The sequence below is a fragment of the Nicotiana sylvestris genome, chromosome 4 (assembly GCF_000393655.2).
Source record: "Nicotiana sylvestris chromosome 4, ASM39365v2, whole genome shotgun sequence".
In the NCBI taxonomy this organism is placed as follows: Eukaryota; Viridiplantae; Streptophyta; class Magnoliopsida; order Solanales; family Solanaceae; genus Nicotiana; species Nicotiana sylvestris.
In genome coordinates this window covers 45,913,811-45,920,184 of record NC_091060.1, presented here as the reverse complement: position 1 = coordinate 45,920,184, position 6,374 = coordinate 45,913,811, and the positions used below count along the sequence as shown (strand labels likewise).

Genomic DNA, 6,374 nt, shown 5'->3' with positions numbered 1-6,374 from the left:
AACTAGAGACTAGTGCAAGACTACCGCATTTTGCAGTTTGACATTTACGTAAGACTTGGTTGTGTCACAATATCAACATTTATGCATCTCTGTCTTGCTTTTTTTACAAATCATTAGCAATGCTATGCCTCAGAAAACATACCTTCTTTTATTTGTGTTAGGTGTTAGCTGTCAAGACTTCTTTTCCCTGCAATGCAGCAAATCTTTTTGTAGCTAACCGAGTGAAGCGCACAAACAAAATGGTAAAACAAGGTTGGCTGCAGAAAACTAGGTATTTCATCACAATTTTCAGTGCGCTAATACTTAGACAACAAACACTTCTATTAGGGTCAATCGACAAACGACAACTAAGAACAAACAATATACCAAAGACCATAGAGCTTCTGGTGGAACACCAGAAACCCGGACTAAGTTCTCAATTTACAGCAGCACTACTAATCCAAAAGACACTATGTGGACTATTAAGTCCATTATTCGGAAAAACAAGGAACAATATCACAACCAAACACTAGAAAACATTCACAAATGACGCACTAACAGAAACAAGCGAACCCTCAGTACTACTCCTTTTCTTCCTTCTCTTCCTCTTTCCAGCAGCCCTTCTGAATAGACTTGGGAGATCGACAAATCGAATCTTAGTGAACTTCTGGTAGACAATTAACCACCCTCACCAAGTTCTTCTGGGATCCACTCAGCAAGCGAGTAACCCTTAATATCCAGAGAGCAAAATATGCTGCAGAAACCTGCAAACAACATCAGCATGCAAAGCAATAGAAAACTTGTCTGGCTGGAAACATGCCAGCGCCCTCTCAACCAGCGAACCCAGACTCAATATTTCAGATCATACCCAACTGCTTCAAAGAAAACATAACTAAAATCATCTTTTAGTGTAACAGGGATAGTAGAAAGAGCAGCTCCTTCAGTAGAATTCATGGAATAACCACAGGGATCAAACTCAAAATCACATATATCAGAGTAAGGTAGTATCTTTCTTATTCCAGAATTAACAGCCATGTGAGGCCGCTGAGCTTGATTCAGTCTTGTAAAAGATAGCAGCCTTCTCTCTGTCCAAACAAGTCATACACATATCAAGAGTGTAGACAGGGTCCTTAGACTGAACTGCTGCAGCTGAGCCAGAGTATACATGCCAAAACCCTGGTTTGTCATGACTGCCCAAAAGCACGGCCTTGCAGCCTGAAGCAAGATTCAGAAAATAGCTATCAAGGACAGCAGCTTCTTCAGAGAAGTCATGATGATAAAACGACTAAGCTCCAGCGAGATTGAAGCTCCCACGGGTGTACCCACATCTTTTACTTCGAGAGAGGCTGTGAGCCAACTTTAGCATGGGCGGAATTGAGAGATCAAAATAGAAATCTATAATGCAAACATAATGTAATATAATTCACAGTATAAACTCAAACATGTTAAAAATGAAACTTCTCACAACTCAAGAGAAATCTTGCTGAAGCAACCAGCAACTTTCCCAAGAAATTTTTTTTGTTTAATAACTAGGAAATCTCCGTGGGCCAATGACGCACAGTTCGAAACTCAGCGGAAAATGGGTCTTCCGAGACCCTTCTCCAATTAAAAAATGAATTCTTACAAAAACACCCAACTGATACAAAAGATTCACACGTAGCACCCAAATTAAAATGCATTTTACACCTGTGCCCCCTAAAATATTTAGGGTAAATACCCAAAATATGATATCCCTGTTTTGCACCCATCACCGTTGCTCCCCCACCTTCTCCTGTTTTCTCTACAATCGTAGAACTAGTCTTTGACTACATTACACGACTACTTCTTAGCTTTCAATTGAGATAGAGGATGAAGCTCTTCTTCCTTCTTCCTTCTTCCTTCTCCTTCTCATTTCTACTTAACTCTCTGTTCAAATGTCTATGTAGAAGCATGTAAATCTAATACGAAATAGATATCTCATGAAACTCAAACGAAGAACTTAGAGGTTCTTCGTGTAGTGGAAGACTCGAAGGAACTGCCGCTAGAATCACTGGTCGATGGCAATTGTCACGTTCTGACGGAGCAACCTCCTATATCATAGTCTAAACCCTAGTGCTTTTGCGGACGAGAGAGAGTGTGGAGTGAAAGTTTTATCTCCCATATACTTTAATCGTACACTGTAAGTGTACTTATATAGGTGAATTGGGACTTACAGTTATTACCAATATTACTGTATTTATCCTAGTGCGCTTTTAGAGCACTCCTTATTAGGGTTGTTCATTCGGATCGGATATCCGAAATCCGAACCGATCCATTCAAATTCGAATTTCGGATTGGATCGGATTTTGGATTGTGTTTATTAAAATTTCGGATTTCAAATCGGATTCGGATTGGTATATTTTAATCCAATCCGATCCGAAATCCGAAATTGTTAGGTAATGTATAAATACTACATTTTAATTTCGGATAGTCAATACTTCCTTTACATCTTCCTCCAAGCTATTACCTTTACAATTGCTGGATTTAGCTATATTGGCACCATAGTACTCTCATAATTGCATAAACATGAATTTTTCTTAATGTATTGCCTCTTTTACAAAGAAATATACATATTAGTTTGCAACATTGAGGCATAATAATACGATCCGAAATCCGATCCGATCCAAACTTAAAAATCCGATCCGATATAATTCGGATCGGATTCGGATTGTATTTTCTAGAATCCAAAATCTGAAATCCGAATCCGAAATGTGCTAAATCCGAATCCGAAATGTGCTAAATCTGATCCGTGCACAGCCCGACTCCTTATGGGTAAGCTCTTAATCATTGACGGGGAATCTTTTTACGAGAATCACGTCTTGTTTGTGATCCATCATTTTTCCATTTGGATCAACGTCGCTCCTACTAAGATCAAGAACATGCATCATACTCCCACTTGGGACAAGATCCACGACCATATCGCTCCCACTTGGAACAAGATCGATTTGGTCACTTCTACTAAATGTAGAATGATCATATTCATTCGCATCAGATGATGAAGGAGGTTGCTACTGAGACCTAATTCAATTAGGTGCTAAGATCCTCCCATTAGAAAGGAGCACCAAGCACCCCTATTATATGTGAGCGGGACATGTTAGAAATAGGACTCTACCCATAAGGGGTGTTCTAAAAGCCCACTAGAGTAAATACATTAATTAAAATTACTGTTAACCCTAGTTTTTCCTATATAAGTACATCTACAGTGTACGATTCAAATATATGAGAGACAAAACTAGTACTCCCTCTGTTCCAGTTTATGTGAACCTATTTCCTTTTTGGTCCGTTCCAAAAAGAACGAACCCTTTCAAAATTTGGTAACAATTTAGCTTAAAGTTACAACTTTACCCTTAATGAGAAGCTTTTATAGCCACACAAATACTCTGGGCCCCATTTGGACTTATTTAGGACCACAAATTCCAAAAGTCTTCATTTTTTACTTAAATTCCGTGTCAGTCAAACATGTTCACATAAATTGGAACGGAGGGAGTAGTATTCTTCTACGCTCTCATTCTACCGCATCAAGCACGCATAGGAGGTTTCTCTAACAGAACATAACCGCCATTGAACTTTAGCAACATTGACCTAGGACGTCTATTCTTGCCTTGTTCTATTTTTGCTTTCTTGGCAGCCTGAGCTGGTTGACAATTGATGGATGGAACGCAACACAATATTTTCCGGCCGACCAAGTTATAACCTAAAAAAATACACCTTTAAGAAACAAGAAGCACGACACAAGTAGCTGCACATTCAACGCATAGAAATCTATTAATGGGTCTAGTAAGAAGAAAAGAAACAAAAACCAATATCTTAGATTCCCTTCACTTCAGCAGTTCAGCTATCATTTACCAATCAAATTTCCAAAGCCTCGCGGCTTAAATTTGAGAAACAATTAAAAACATCATATAATTTTACCATACATATTAATCTAAAAAAATGCCAATTCATTCAACAAGAGTTTCAGACAGCACTTAGAATCATATACAACGTGCGTTGATAAAAAGAACAACACTTACAATGCACATAAAAGATTTCGATAAATGAAGATTGAAGATATCGAAATAAGTAGTGAAGAGCGAATTCTACCGACTCGTGAGAGCTTCGCTTTCTAAAGCGGAAAGAACGAGTGCTTATATGTGCACTGTGGCCAGATTTGCCCCTAGTGTTGCCATGATATTACAGTCAAGCCATTACGTATCGAACATTTTCGACCCAATTATTGAGTGACTTATATTGCCGTTTAAATTGAATTTGTCAAACTACTCCATGGCCAAAAATATTTTTTTTTCTTTCAAAAATGTATTTTTTTTAAAATTAAAGTGTTTGGCTAAATTTGTTGAAGGAGAAAAAAGTATTTTGAGTAGAAGCAGACAAAAATAGCTTCTCTCCAAAAGTACTTTTAAGAAAAATACACTTAAAAATACTTTTTAAAAGCTTGGTCAAATACTAATTGTTGCTCAGAAGCACTTTCAAATTAATTGGTCAAACATAAACTACTTCTTACCAAAAGTACTTTTGAGAAAAGTGCTATTGAGAAAAAACACTTCTCAAAATAAGTTGATTTTTGAAGTTTGGCCAAACAGGCTATAAATGACATAGGGCAAAATTAAATTAATTACCGAAATTGTTCTCGCACCTTTATATAAATTCATATACAAATTAAATTATATTACGGTGAAATGGCTTCGTGGCCACTTAAACTTGTACCTATTTGCAAAGCCGATAGACAAACTTATAATTTTTTCATCTAAAGACTCTTGATTAAGAAAATGGGTATTATAAACATGTGTGACCGTTGACTATGCCTAAGTGGAGGAGGTGTAGATGACATGGCAATAATGCGTGCACATCACTACTATAAGGCGTGTAACTGATGTTTGGCTAAAAATTCATGTTTTGTATGTAATTTGCCTTGTATTATACATCGATCTTGTTAACTTTAGTGAGAATATTTGTGACTCTAGCTTAATAATAGTATTTATATGTGTAGGAGTTAATTGGAAGTGATTTGGACATGCAAATTGACGTCAAAACGGAAAAATTTAGAGGAAGCATAACTTTGGTGGCCAGGTTCGCCCTTGTAACGACCTGACTGGTCGTTTTACTTTTTAGAATCTCGTTCCCTTAACTAAGACTTCCCGTACTTACTTTTACTAATTTATGACTTACGGGGATGATCGGTTCGGGATTTAGAAGAGTTTGGGTTGAAATCGGAACACTTGGTTCCTTAAGGTTGGCTTAAAAGGTCAAGTTTGACTTCGATCATTGTTTTGAATAAACGTCCTCGGAATCAGGATTTGAGGGTTCCAATAGACTCGTAAGATGATTTTGGACTTGGACGAATGTTTGGATCGGATTTTGGATGATCCGGGAGCATTTTGGCACCTAATAGTGAAAATTGATTCCTTAAGGATTTTGAAGTTCTTTAAATTTGGTTTGGGGAGGGTTTTGTGTTATCGAGGTCCGAACGGAATTCCGAGATCGGGAATAGTTTTGTATTGTCATTTAAGACTTGTACGCAAAACTTGGTGTCAATCCGAGTAGTATAAGTGTGTTTCGTTACCTTGGAGGTAGATTGAAGAACTTGAAGTTCATAAGTGTCACGACCCAAACCAATGGGCCGCGGCGGGTGCCTGAGTCCTACATGTCAAACACCCCTAAGCATGCGTCTAAGATAAGAACCTAAATAACATCTGCTGGATTACGAAAATAACATACATGAAGGAAACCTGGCAAAAGGCACATGTACGCATACATGCAGATACATCCAAAACTGAAAGCCAACAAGGCCACATACAACCCAACTAGACATATTGTCTACTGACCTCTAATAGAAATATAACTGTACGAAGACGGGACTGAGCCACGTCATACCCATATATATATACAAACATATCATACCAAAATCAAAAGCAGCTCCGGGTTAAGTGGAGCACACCAACTCTCGCTGATCAGGGATCCTAAAAAGGGGGACCGTCAGCTTGCCTACCTGCACCTGCGGGCATGAAACGCAGATCCTGTGAAATAGGGCGTCAGTACGAAAAATGTACTGAGTATGCAAGGCATAAAAATATGTACGTAAAAGGCATAGATAAAACATGGAATAAAGAAATCCATTTGTAAATCTAAATAACTTTGTAAATTCTGAAACATTTATAATGTTATGCACGTGTATATAAATGTTGTATCATGCATGGGTATAGGTTTACATAAAATCATCAAGCCACTGAGGGCATCACATCATATCATCTCGGCCACTATGGACAACATCATCAACATATATCAACTGATCAGGTGGTGGTGCGTATATAACGCCATAACCTTTTTCCCATATCCCATATAGGTATATATATACATATAAATATGTGTATATAACGCCA

At 37.8% G+C, this 6,374-nt stretch overlaps 1 pseudogene; it reads right to left on the bottom strand.

Annotated features, from left to right (window-relative positions):
• Positions 1-303: 303 nt before the first annotated feature.
• LOC104248965 (S-adenosylmethionine decarboxylase proenzyme-like) lies at positions 304-5,806 on the bottom strand (annotated as a pseudogene).
• Between the last annotated feature and the right edge of the window lie 568 nt (positions 5,807-6,374).